General features: G+C 33.6%; 1 protein-coding gene across 6 annotated transcripts in view; it reads right to left on the reverse strand.

Moving 5' to 3' along the window:
* Positions 1-13,442, reverse strand: part of PCDH9 (protocadherin 9) — a 917,210-nt gene that overhangs the window by 511,550 nt on the left and 392,218 nt on the right. The window lies entirely within an intron of this gene.

Consider the following 13,442-nt stretch of genomic DNA (forward strand, 5'->3'; position numbering starts at 1 on the left):
CGTATTGTATGAACTGTAATTAACACTAATAGCATAGTGTTATAAAAGCTTTTAAAAACTGTAATACAAGTTTGTGAGATTATCTGTTTAGCTAATAAAAATTACAAAGGAAATGATAAAAGTAGGCATGTTTCAAAACAAAATCAACATGATAAAATTCTAGTTTCTCACACATCCAACAACTATTCTACATGAATGTAGTGATTCAAGAATATGGCTGATAGACAAACAGCTTGATGCAATAAATGGTGCCGAAATAACTCACAAACTACATGGCATTATAGAAGAAGGTTATTCCTAATTTTTTTTAAAAAGAATGATAGTTTTTTTTGCATATTGATCGCAATCATTTGGTGACACATTAATGCTTATCTTTAAAGAAATAATAAATAAAAAGTAACAATTTTATGTATAAATTTATATTTTCAATACTGAATTAAAACCTAAAGACTTCCTAAATATTTCAATGAAAAACTACCCAAAGAATGAATATATTTAACATTCCATAATCATTTTTATGGTGATCTGAAGATAATTTGCATATTAAGGACTATATTGTATAACATATTCAAAAACTTAAAGAAGTCACTCCCTGTGCCTGTATCCACCTCAGAGTCATGGAATGGATTCCAAAATGGCACAACGTCAGAAAAGAAACAAAAATGGTTTCCAAGACTGCTTATCAAAAATATCATTCTCCAGGATTCCCTAGTTTTTGGTTTTTTGGTTTTGGTTCTTTCTTCTTGTGGCTTATGTTGATACATTATAAAGGCCATGGATAAAGTTACAGTCCATTAGTAAAAGAGATAATATAAAAAATGTAGGTTTTTGAGGTCAGACATATCTGAGACAAAATCTCAGTTCTGCCACTAATAGTTCCATGACATTAAATAATTTAACTAACACCTGTTAGGCCGTTTACCTGTATAATTGGAATAGTATATTATTTTACTCAATATATATTTATGAGATTACTGTGTCCTTGCCAGTACTGTGAATCCAGGAAATGATTCAATGAACAGGGCAAGTGCTGTGACCTTAGTGTGGTGAAGGCAATAAGATAGTAAAAAAAAAAAAAATATTAGTGTTATATGAACTATGAAGAAAATAATACAAAACTAAAGAGTGGGAAGAAAGGAAGATTTTAGAAACAGAGTCAGAGAAGATATTTTTGAGGAAGTGGCTTTGAGCAGAGACTTAAAGGATGAGACTAATCATATTCTGGACAGAAAAAACAACAGAGAAACTTGGAGGCTGTAAAATCTTGATTTGCTAAAGAAACCAGCTTTGGTATCAGCAGAGCAATTCAGAGGATGTGCTAAATTAAATAATGACTCCTCATCCCTACAACCGTAAATGCTACCTTATATGACAAAAGGGACTTTGTAGATGTGATTAAGAATCTTGAGATGAGGGAATTATTCTGGATTGTAAGGGTGGAATATACTTGTAGTCATATGTATCTTTATAGCATGGAGGCAGACGAAGATTTGACTATAGAAGAGTGGTAGGAGACATGAAGCAAGGGGTTGGAGTGATGTAAATAAGGGGTCAACAGCTAAGGATGCAGGAAGCAAGAAAAGGCAAGTAACTGATTCTCCCCATAACCCCCAGAAGGGCCAAGCCCTGCTGATATCTTGATCTTAGCTCAGTGAAACTGATTTTGGGCTTCTGACCTCCCTCACTGTAAGATAACTTTTGTTGTTTTAAGCCATTAAGTTTGTGGCAATTTGTTACAGTACTAATAGGATACTAATGCAGAGAAAAATGGCAAAAAAAAAAAAAAAAAAAAAAAAAAAGAAAGAAAGCTTAGAGAGGTAGCAGGTACCAGATCACTTGAGGCACTATAGAAGGATAATAGTGAAGAAAAAAATAAAGGCTCTCAGAGGCTTCTATAATACTCTAAGCAGCAGATGGTTATGAGTTGGACGTGGGTGGTGGTGGTGTGGTGGCTGAAGTGAGGGAAAGTTTCAGGCATCTGCTAAATTTTGAAGGTGGAGTTGGCAGGACTTGTTGATGGTTAGGATATATGGAGTGAAGAAGAAAGCCTTCCAAACACCTAGAGCAACCAGGTAATTTTGCATCATTCATGAGAGATGGCTAAACTTACACAAAGATTTTGACAGCTGGTGGAAAGAAAATCAGAGTTCATATTTTGCCCACAATCAACTGTAAGCAGTGGAGTCGCTTTAAATGTCAACCGATGGGTAAGGAAGACTCACCTAGAGCATGACCAGGGATAATGAGGATGATAGTCTTTTACATTCCCAATCCCTATGGGATACTTAGAGATATACCACAAAGGACAAAAGATAAGAAACCTACCCCAGGGATTACATATTTTCTTAAAATGCATTAATTAAACAAAAAAGTTACCTATTATTCCTTTTTATCTTGTTAAAAAAATATAAAAATAGATCGCATCTTCTCTCTGTCCAGTTTCTTTACATATAAAATGACAAACATAGCCACTGAGAAATTAAATTCAAACTGACATGTGAAGTAACATCTAAGAAAAGTACTGGCAAACAAAATAAAAGAAAAACACAGAATACTAAGTTTAAAACGTGAAAGTACTAATAACTAATTTATAGGGCTGAGCATCAATGAAAGTGTAAGTGAAAATCAGTAACCTCACAGAATAAGAAGGTAAATCAAGGCACTGTTTGGAACTTCAGAAGTTCTATGTGATAGATAATTTTAATCCCCAAAGCATGATAATTTCTGCATTCCACTGATGTAACCATTGCAGAAGAGTGACATGAATTTATAACCATAAAAAAAAAACCTCTAAAAAATACTAATGACAATATTACTGACAGGAATAACAAATACTAGATTTACCCCCACTTATCCAGAGTACATGCTTTTTCTACCACTATTCATATCTCTCTTAATTGTGTCACTTAATTGACTTTTCAAGGTTAAGCTATGGGCATCTATAAACAATACTGCATATCATAAATCATCCTGGAAAAGCACTGTTTTTTAAAAGTCTATCAGACAGTACACAATGTTTTAGAACAGCAGAACAAAGCTAAACTAATTTAAATGTCCATAAATCACTGACTTGTCTTGGTAAATATTAATATATTAAGAAAAAGAGACAGAGAGAGGGAGAAACATAGAATAACAAAAACATTTCAAAAATACACTGAATAACTTATTAAACATAATTTGGAGAATTACAATGATTGCTCCTTAAATTTTGTTGTAAGCCATACATAAAATAATAATAATAATAATAACAATGTGGGGATAAAAAAAGTTCATATTTATATATATATGAGCAGCATTAAAAGTATACCTTCTGCCACACTCAGATTCAATAAGGATGTTTATCTCTATTAGGTGTTATATACAGCCATATAAAGGAATTGATAATGGCATTATTGAAAGTGAAAGATTCTGTGGGTCTTTTTTTTGTTTTTTTGGTTTTTTTTGAGACGGAGTTTCGCACTTGTCCAGGCTGGAGTGCCATGGTGCGATCTCAGCTTACTGCAACCTCCGCCTCCTGGGTTCAAGCGATTCTCCTGCCGCAGCTTCCCGAGTAGCTGGGACTACAGGCATGTGCCACCATGCCCGGCTAGTATTGTACTTTTAGTAGAGATGGGGTTTTTCCATGTTGGTCAGGCTGGTCTTGAACTCCTGACCTCAGGTGATCCACCCACCTCGGCCTCCCAAAGTGTTGAGATTACAGGCGTGAGCCATCGCTCCCGGCCGGGAATCTTTTTAAAAAGCAGAACCAAAAGATTACAAACTATAAAATTATATTTATGACAAGAAATATATAGTTGGAAAAGGCAAAAAATATGGGGACAAAAAACTAGTGCTTACGTGGGTTGGACTGGGATTGGGAGAGGGATTGACTACAAAGGAACTGGAGAAAATTATTGGAGTGATGTGGTGATAGTTACATAACTGTATATATTTGTCAAACATATTAAATACTGAAAAGGGTGAATTTTACTGTATGTAAATTATTTCTCAATTAAACTGACATTACGAAAAGTAAAATAAATATAAATTTCATTTAAAATATTGAAAAATTATAGATTTTTTCTAGAAATCTGGGGTTCTATAATTTATTTCAAAATACAAATTTTTAGCCTATTTTTAACTTATCAAATCTTTCTTCAGAAATCCAAAGTTCAGATTCAAAAATAGCTACTTTACATTTGACCCTAAGGCTAACACATGTAAAAATTATATAAAAGAATAGAAAATTGTTCCAACTTTCTTTTCTTTAGTTTTGAATTTGTTGAGGTAAGCAAAATAAAATAACAACAATTTGGTCTAGCCAAGTGATAAACATTACAAAAACGTCAATAAAACCTAATGTAGATAAAGCCAGTGCAAACATTTTCAGCTATAAAGAAAAATATGCAACATGAACTTCGATTCTCAGTGGCTAGCAGCATTCCCATAAAATATAATTTTAGTAATAGAAGTAGGAATGTATTATATTACTTCACATTATATTCTCTTCAATATAATGTGAAGTGAAATGAACACTAGCTGATTAGACAGGTGGCTCACACCCATATGACTGTTCAACCTCTGACTTGGCTTTCTAAAGTCTAGAGGCTACTTCATTTGGGGCACTTTGGCTGATTTGTCAGAGGTCATTAATGCTGCTTCATTACTGACTGCTCCAAAAACAAGCAGGTCACACTAAATTTGTTTTCATAAATAAACAACATCTCAGAATTCTCAACGTTAATAAATATATTCTAATTAAATATAATGGAAACTAAAGATGCAACATTAATACATGCATATGCTTACATATTGGGCACATACAACTAAAAGTATCAATTATATTTACATTATGAGAAAAGATCAAGAAATTAAGTAATGAATTATGAGTCAGTGGGGATTTAAATTAAGGCCTGTTATCTAATTGTAGCTGTCCATATAGTAAAATTCTTAAGCCAGTTCTAATAAATTCAAAATGCATTAATTTTAGCTATTTCAATTTAACCATGGCCAACAAATATGTAAGTCAACTCAGGATATTTTAAATAAAGAATTACATGGTTGATTATTTTTCACAATTGCATAAACAACTTAAAAAATTTCAGGGGGGTCTAGAAAGAGAAGGAAAGAATGAATTAAAGGTATTAGTATATATGTAAATTAGATCTAGGTAATATTTATGTTAAATTTTAACTTACTTTTTAAGTTTTATTTCACACAAATTTTGTCACTGGGGCACAAGTGCCATAATGAAAACACTAATAGAAAACACATAAAATGTGAACAGCTGCAGTTATTAAAAAGATCCCTTAGGGTAGGTCAATACACAGACATGAGTTTATATCATAGCTTGTTACATACAGACTCTAGGAGGCTTAAGGGAAATATGAGTTATAGAGAATCAGGCTCTCCATGGACAGATGCATCTACAGATATGATTCAAATTAATTCTTGGCCAGTAGTGTCTCTTTCTGTCTTACTGATCTTTGGTGCATACTAGGTTGTTGACTCAAAGTGTATTACTATTATTTCTATTGGCTTGTGTGCAGCACTTTGCATTTTGAAAATGCATCTACAACCTCTTTTTTGTTTCTAGCTAAAAAGCTCTTTAACATTGACAGAGTACTGCCTGAGATGTGGCTTCTGGACACCAATCTTTCCTAGAAATTAAGCTGCAATAAGCAGGCATTGTTTTACTTATCTTTCATATTCTGAATTTTTAAAAGGGAATTCCAGAGTGATAGCAGCTGTGAAAAGCATACTAATATGTATTCACCATTTGTGTTTATTAGCTGGTTTGAGGAAGTGAGTCAGGAAGATGACACCGACACAAACAGAAATAAAACCTGGATGTCACATGGTGTCATATTAAAGCCGAGAACATTTAAAAAGCAGAACAGCCTAATCTTCAGTTAACCTCTATTTAATTTTCATAAACAGAATTTCATCTCAAGCACCAAATTAAAACTGAGGCTGAGAAATGAGCCTGTATATTAAGATGTGTCCAAATCAATTGTTGTCATGATGAGTTGCTGGTTTTCAACCTCAGATTTATAATGTGAGTCACCAGGTTAGTATTTTGGGGTTACAATTAGTGGGGAGCATTTAAGTATGGATTTTACCCTAGTATAAGAAGATGACACTCAGCATCTGGGACAACACTGTTTATAGAATTACAAGTCACAAGTGTAATAAAAACTTCTGTGGGAAAAAAAAGCGCCAAAATGTCTGCATAATTCCTTATAAATCATTTTTTTAGGAAACATAACATTGGGAAATGATTTCAAATACATTCTTTGTCTTTTCCTACAGCTGTGTGCCTGTATTGGGTACAGACCAAAACATAGGAGGCCACTACAGTTTTCAGAGTTAAAGGATGACAGTAACTAATCAACTACCTAAAAAAATTTCTCTTTGACATAATAACAGCACAACCAGGGAACATTGCTAGCTTAGAGGAACAAAATTCAATTCAAGATTAAAAAATTAATGATTATAAATAAAAATTGTATAGTTTGTTTTCAACAGAACTGGAATTTATAATAAATGTATGCCATATGAAAGTTTTATAGAGTTGAATTTACTCTATTTAAATGTGATTAATAACTGAAACAGAATTAGAATATTCTTACATTTAGTGAGGTATCTAAAACACATTGCAAAAATTTACACACTTTAACTCTCTAAAATACCATGTTTTTCCCTACATTTTATCTTGAATAATGATAAATTATAATAATTATTAACACTTTATAGACATTTATGCAAAATCAAATCTCTACAAAATATGAATATTTTATAGAAATATTTTTCAAACACATCTATATATGTGTATATTGAGTATACACATGCACAGATATGCATGAATAAGTATATTAAGAATGAGTAATCGTTATCCATTTACAACCTCATTATATATTTTCCTCCATATGGGATGATACCATTTGGATACATTTAGGTTACAATGCATAAATGGCTTTCCCAAATATTCAATAAAACAAAATTTAAAATGTATATATTTTTCCGTGATTGGAATCCTATAAAATAGCTGTTAATGTCAATTCAGAGATGTTTAACCATTAGCTTAAATCAGATGATTAACAAATGTTTCTCTGGTCCTGTGCACTACCAAGATCTTGAGTCACTATGATACGATACCAGTTATATACTAATCATAAGTAGCACTGAACTTATTTCTACTACCCCCTGTATTCCTCCTCTACTACCTATACTTGCTGATGGAACCAACATGCCCCAAATTGCTCTGGCTCTGAATCTTAGTGTCCCACCTCTTCACATCATAACAGAATCAGCTGTCAACTCTATTTCTATCTCAAAGTTTTCCTTTCTTTTCATTCTCATTGTCCATATTTTAAATCATATACTCTACCATGTGGTCTCGCAGCCAACAAATATTTACCCTTCCTAACAATCCTGCCCGTTAATGCCAGGTACATGTACCTTGAGGAGAGCTATGCTGCTCTAACCTTGCTACTCTAATGTTGTTACTGATTTCTCAGAGTAACATTACATAATATGCCCAAACTTATTTCCTTTCTTTCTTCTAACAAAACGGAACTGAATCTCTTCACTGGATTCCATATCTTGTCTTGTTCACACTGATACCTTTGACTTCTCTTGGTCCTTTATTTGTATTTCTATATGTGTAAATTCAGCTTGTTTTCAGTCTGACATGCCAGCTCCTCCATACATTTCATTTGATCCTCTTTCCACCCCAAGGCAAAGGGTACCCTAATATTGTCTTCCTCACTCACTCTGTACGTCTCTGGTACATAAGATTCTATGTTTTCTATACTGACAGTGTAGCTGTCCTTCTTATTTAGGGAGTGGAATCACATTGGAATTGGGCACAATTTCTCATCTTTGTAGTCTTCACAATGTCTAAAGATTATATTTACAAGGGCATGTGATAGAAACCTAATTTTTAATAGGTGAATAATTGAAATATAGTAATTTTGACATTTCTCCCTATTTCTTCCTATAGTTTGAGTTTAAGTTAACAACTTCATATAGAAAAAAAATCAAATGTTTGCAGAATACACATTTATGAGTATATGATCATTAGTTTCCAGATTTAAACCTTGGAGAAGACGAAGAAACCAGTTTTATAAATTTGTAATTTAAGCAAATTATTTATTGTGCTATTTAGGAAAATATGGATAGTAGCCAATCAGTGACAGAAATGACTTGTCTATGACCTCTGCTGGTTGAATAGCTGATAATGAGCTGGCAAATACTGAAGTTCATTGAAACTGCTACCAAAATATCTGCTTCTATGGGGATAAAAAACTTTTGTAGAATGAAAAAAATCTAATTTATAAATCAATTTTTTGCAATATGGCACATTTCATATATACATAATCTTTATACGTTGATGTCCCTTCAACATTTGTTTGGCAACTTGTTATTTGTTATCCTGAATATAATTTTATATACCTATGGTCTTTTTTTTTTTTTTTTGAGACAGAGTCTCACTCTATTTCCAAGGCTGGAGGGCAGTGGTGCAGTCTTGGCTCACTGCAACCTCCGTCCCCCGAGCTCAAGCAATTTTCATGCCTCAGCCTCCTGAGTAGCTGAGATTACAGAAGCCCACCACCACACCCAGCTAATTTTTGTACTTTTAGTAGAGACGGGGTTTTACCATGTTGGCCAGGCTGGTCTCAAACTGCTGACCTCAGGTGATCCACCCGCCTCGGCCTCCCGGAGTGCTGGGATTACAGTCATGAGCCACCACTCCCAGCCCCTGATGGTCTTTTGGTTTCTGAACTTTTCAAGGAATGCATTTTATACAACTGTACCCAAAATTACCATTTATAGATATCTTAAACGTTGTAGAATCTCACAAAAACACTAGAATGCTTTCGAACCCTTGGACATTTGCTTTGAAGGAAGTACAAGGTAGTATACTGTATTGTTCATATATGTAGCTATTTAACACTAACTGTAAGATGCCAATTCATTGCACATTGGGGAATCTAAAAATTAACCTTCCTGGTTGTGTTTCAGCTAGAACACTCTATGAAAACAAATATAGCAAAGAATCAAAATGCATAATGTTTACTCAAATGCCACTAATATTTAAATACATCTGTAAGTGAAGCTTCCTACTGATCCACTTAACACTTCAGCAAAAGGCTAATGAACCACAGAACGCTTTGCTCCTCTTCCTAACCTGGATGCTGTGTTTAAGAGAATGCTCTCTTTTAAGTAATAGCAGGAATACTATTTAAGTTGAGGTCAGAAAATATCTATCTAGTTAGCTAAATTTTAAACTTAAAAACAATAACCTAAATAATTGGGACAGATCCATAATCATTACAGAAATTTATTTACATATGCAGGCTTTACTGGGCTTGGTTCTGTGGAGAGACAGAATCCAAGGACAAGGCCTGGTATGTCCTGAGGACTGACTACCAAACTGACATAGTCACTGAAGACAATCGTCAGCCAGGCCTAGTTCCAATGGGAAACAATTTCCTCTGGCAGCTTTTAAAGTCTGTTTTTGTAGGAAATTGCCTCTTGGAGCATATAAAGCTAATTCATGGCGGTTCCCAGAACTCCTGCACACCCGGCTGGAGCTCCCCTGTGGATGAGGCTGTCTTGTTGACATAATCGAGCTCGGCTCTTGGCAAAGCTCCAGCTGTTTGTGTGGAGCCAGTCAGATTAGGCTGAAAGCCTCTAAATCTTCCAAAGTGTCCCCAGGAAGGGAATATAAAATGGTGATGGTGATATGGCAAGAACCAGGGAACACAGCAAAGTCACGACATTTGTATTTGGGTCTGTCATTGTGATTAAATAACACAGAATTTGTTAGTAGATTTAGCAGAGGTCACGACACAAAAGTGATGGATGATCTGCAGTTCTATTTTTGCCCACTGAATCTGTGTTATATGCCGGGTTAACTTTTCTATGGGGATTTGTTATGGTGCCACAAAACCTGTCCTCCTGCTAACCACCCAACAATTTTTTTTTATGCTAGAATGTCTATAAACATCTGAATTAATACATTTACAACCAATGGACTTCATTTCTTTGGCATGAAAAGTATTAGAAGACTGTTATATATTATACAACTGAAAGAGAGGACTGCTTTTAATTTGACTATCCTCTCCCCATTCCGTTTAATACATACTTATTAAAGATTGTCAAGGGCAAAAAATGTTATTTACCTCAATTATAAAAAGCAAGCATGAAAAAAATTTAAATATGACCCTAGACATTTAATTTGAGATAAAAGTTAAAAATCAAAAGCATATCGGTTTAAAATATAAAAGAACCAGCATATCTTTTTCCAGGTGTGAGAAATACCAAAGTTTGAACATTAAAGTAATATTAAGTGAGTTGAAACATGAGAAACAAAGAAAGCAGCAGCTATACACAGAATAGATAGAAATAAAAATGAGAAAAACATTTAGTCACATGGGGAAACAAAGTTGAAATAAAGTGTATATTTGTTTGAATTTGATATTGTCCACAATAGTGGACACTGAAGTTCAAAACAAAAAGCAATTTCTCTTATACTCTTGACCCCTCTTTCTCGATAATCAAAATCTGACATGAGATCTCTCCCCAGTAGTTTAGGATAAATTTGACGACTGGAGATTCAATAATCTTTATGTTATCCAAATTTTACTAACTATCTTTTATCATATTCCTTCCTTATTTAAATATTATTTTCATGTATTTTTTTTAAAAATTACATAATGTTCCTTTTGTTTGAAATGTCTTGCTGATACCTAGTCTTATCTGCCTATCAAACTTGACCCTCTTAATAATTCCGTTCAATTTCCTTTCTTTGTTGTATCTTCACCTCAAGCCTACACTTAACAGGAGCAGAAGTTAAATCTATTCTCTGTGCACCTACATCAGCACTCATTTCACTAAGCAGTAATTTTTACTTTTAATCTGTGTTATCCAACAAAAACTGAGCTGTTTGAAACCAGAAATGCCATTTTCCCCAACTTTTGCTATATTGTTGTCTAGAAGAGTTTCTAGGGCTTTGTGGAAATTGAGTAATGTTTCCTAATAAATCCATCATGGACTTGCCTTGTTTCTGACTTTCCGTATGTTACAATCGGTGGGTAAAAGTAAAATCCTCGGTCAGATTTTCTTTTCTTGAATTCCAGATCTCTGATGTACCGTCTGGAATAAGTGACTTTTTTGAGCTTCAAAACTTTCCTATAAAATAGTCTACCTCATGTAGTTCACCAGAGGAATAACAGCGCTCGAGTACAAAATTTGCTTAGAAAAGCTCCAGTATTTAAAATGTGCCCAAGTATACGCTAAAAATCAGCACCCTCCCCATCACCTCTTGTCAGCATCCACATAAGAGACCACCTGTGTGGAAACAATGAGGATTTCCTTGGCATATGTTCTCACGCATGGATGGAATTGCTAGGTTATAGAACATGCTGAATTTCTGAAGGTCAACTGCTTCAGCTTGCACTTTTGAGGTATACTGTTAGCTGATGCTTTTTATTTTAAAAATTTTCTCCCTTAATTCCAAAATCTCCCCAAAATGAGTTCTCTTTTGAGTTTCTCTTTATTTTGTACTTAATAAATACAGAGCATTTAAAATTTCCCAGGTCCTTTTCTGAATGTTCCACGAGTGTTAATTCCCTTGGTCTTCATGAAGTAAGGTGCTGTTAGTGGCTTCGTTTTACAGTGGGGAAAAGTGAGGAATGAAGAAGTTAACTGACCTGCCCACAACGAGGCAAAAACATACGGTGGAGCCGGAGCAGCCTGGCTCCAAAGACCCTGCTCACGACCGCTGCGTTCCTCTGCGCCAACTCTGAGTTGTTCTGCCTTTTTAATGACTTTACTGCCCTCCTTTCCTTTACTCTCTTTTCCTTGTCCCTTTCTGCTTCCCTTCTCTAAATTAAGTAACGAGGAAGGGAAGGAGGAGAACAACACTGTGTAGGGGACAGAAAACTTTCATTTCTTTCTGTTCTTATTTCCAATGTCGCTCTGCTCTGATGCCTACTAAGAAAAAGTGCAAAATATTTCAATTCTTTATGCCCAAATGACTTTCTCGTTAAAAAACAACCTTTCCAGTCATCTTTGTGTAACTATGAGGTCTTGGTAATATTTTCATCAAATAGGCTTCAAGGAGATAAAAGCACTCCCCAGGCAATAGAGTTTCAGGACACAACTGCCAAACACACACCCAGGGGAATGAACACAGGGTTTCTTCCTCTCCCATTTCAATCAAAGAGTGCCAGGAAACGCAATGGTAATAAGAAGATGATGTAAATGAAATTGAACACTAAATTTTCACTGAAATATAATGAAAAAAATTTAACATCAAAAATTAAAATTAAAGCATAAAAAATTTAAAATGAAATTAATCCACTATAACAAATTTTCCAGTTTTGTACTTTTTACCATGACTTCCAGGTTTCTAAATATGTATTCATGTTACAGAACATATATTTCATTCTATAATATTTTTTTCTCCCCTTTATTCTTCTGCAAACCTCAACAACTCATTATAGTCTAACTGGAAAGCTATTTCCATTTTCTTCTTGAAAGGTCTCTTTGGGTACACTGTAGACATTTGAGAAATGTAGACCAGCAAAATCAACTGAGTAGTACCATGCACATTACACTTAATATTTGCAGGAGTATTTTTAATTCCCTTAATCTTTAAAAATATTCAATTCTTTTTTTAAAAAAAAAATTCATTGTCAGTGCAGTTATTTGGAAAAAAATAAGGTCTGAATTTTTTATAAATAAAATAAAGACTTTGTACACATTCATATATCCATTAAGAATAATGTTAAATTTAGCCAGGTTTTCAAAAGAGAACCTGCTCTGATATTAATAGCTAAAATGTATTTGATATATTTTACAACCTTTTGTTCTACTTCATTAAAATTAAGCCAATATTAACACAATTTTTCATGCTAGCATGAAAAACTCTGGTACATAAAAACCCATGTGAATGTTTGCATTTTAATATTACAGTTGAAATAAAATGTATGAGTTTATAGCCATATCTTATTACAAACACAGTTAAATAAAAGTGTTGTGACTTTATTCTTTTTTTCATTTAAAAGGAAAACATGATGTACTAGAATTATTTAGAGCAACTCATTTCTCTCTTCTGCTTATAATGTATGATGCACTAATCTCTAGTAACAGACTTTTATTCAAAAGGGAGAAACGATCACTTTAAAAATCATGTCACTTATTTAAATAATTCAGAACCAAAAAAAGGCACTGCAAATACATTTTGAACTAGTGCAAAGAAACTAACTCCCTCAAATGATTATCCAATTTGTGCTTTTGTAAAGTGAAAAACATAATAATGAAATTTTAATCAGTTTCCTAATACATTTTGTATAAACATTATTTATTCCAAAAGACAGAGTATTAAAAAAACTTTTAAAATAATATTATAAAATTTTCAACATACTGATGTTCAAAAATATCATCTTATA

Source organism: Pan troglodytes, chromosome 14 (assembly GCF_028858775.2).
Source record: "Pan troglodytes isolate AG18354 chromosome 14, NHGRI_mPanTro3-v2.0_pri, whole genome shotgun sequence".
Taxonomy (NCBI): Eukaryota; Metazoa; Chordata; class Mammalia; order Primates; family Hominidae; genus Pan; species Pan troglodytes.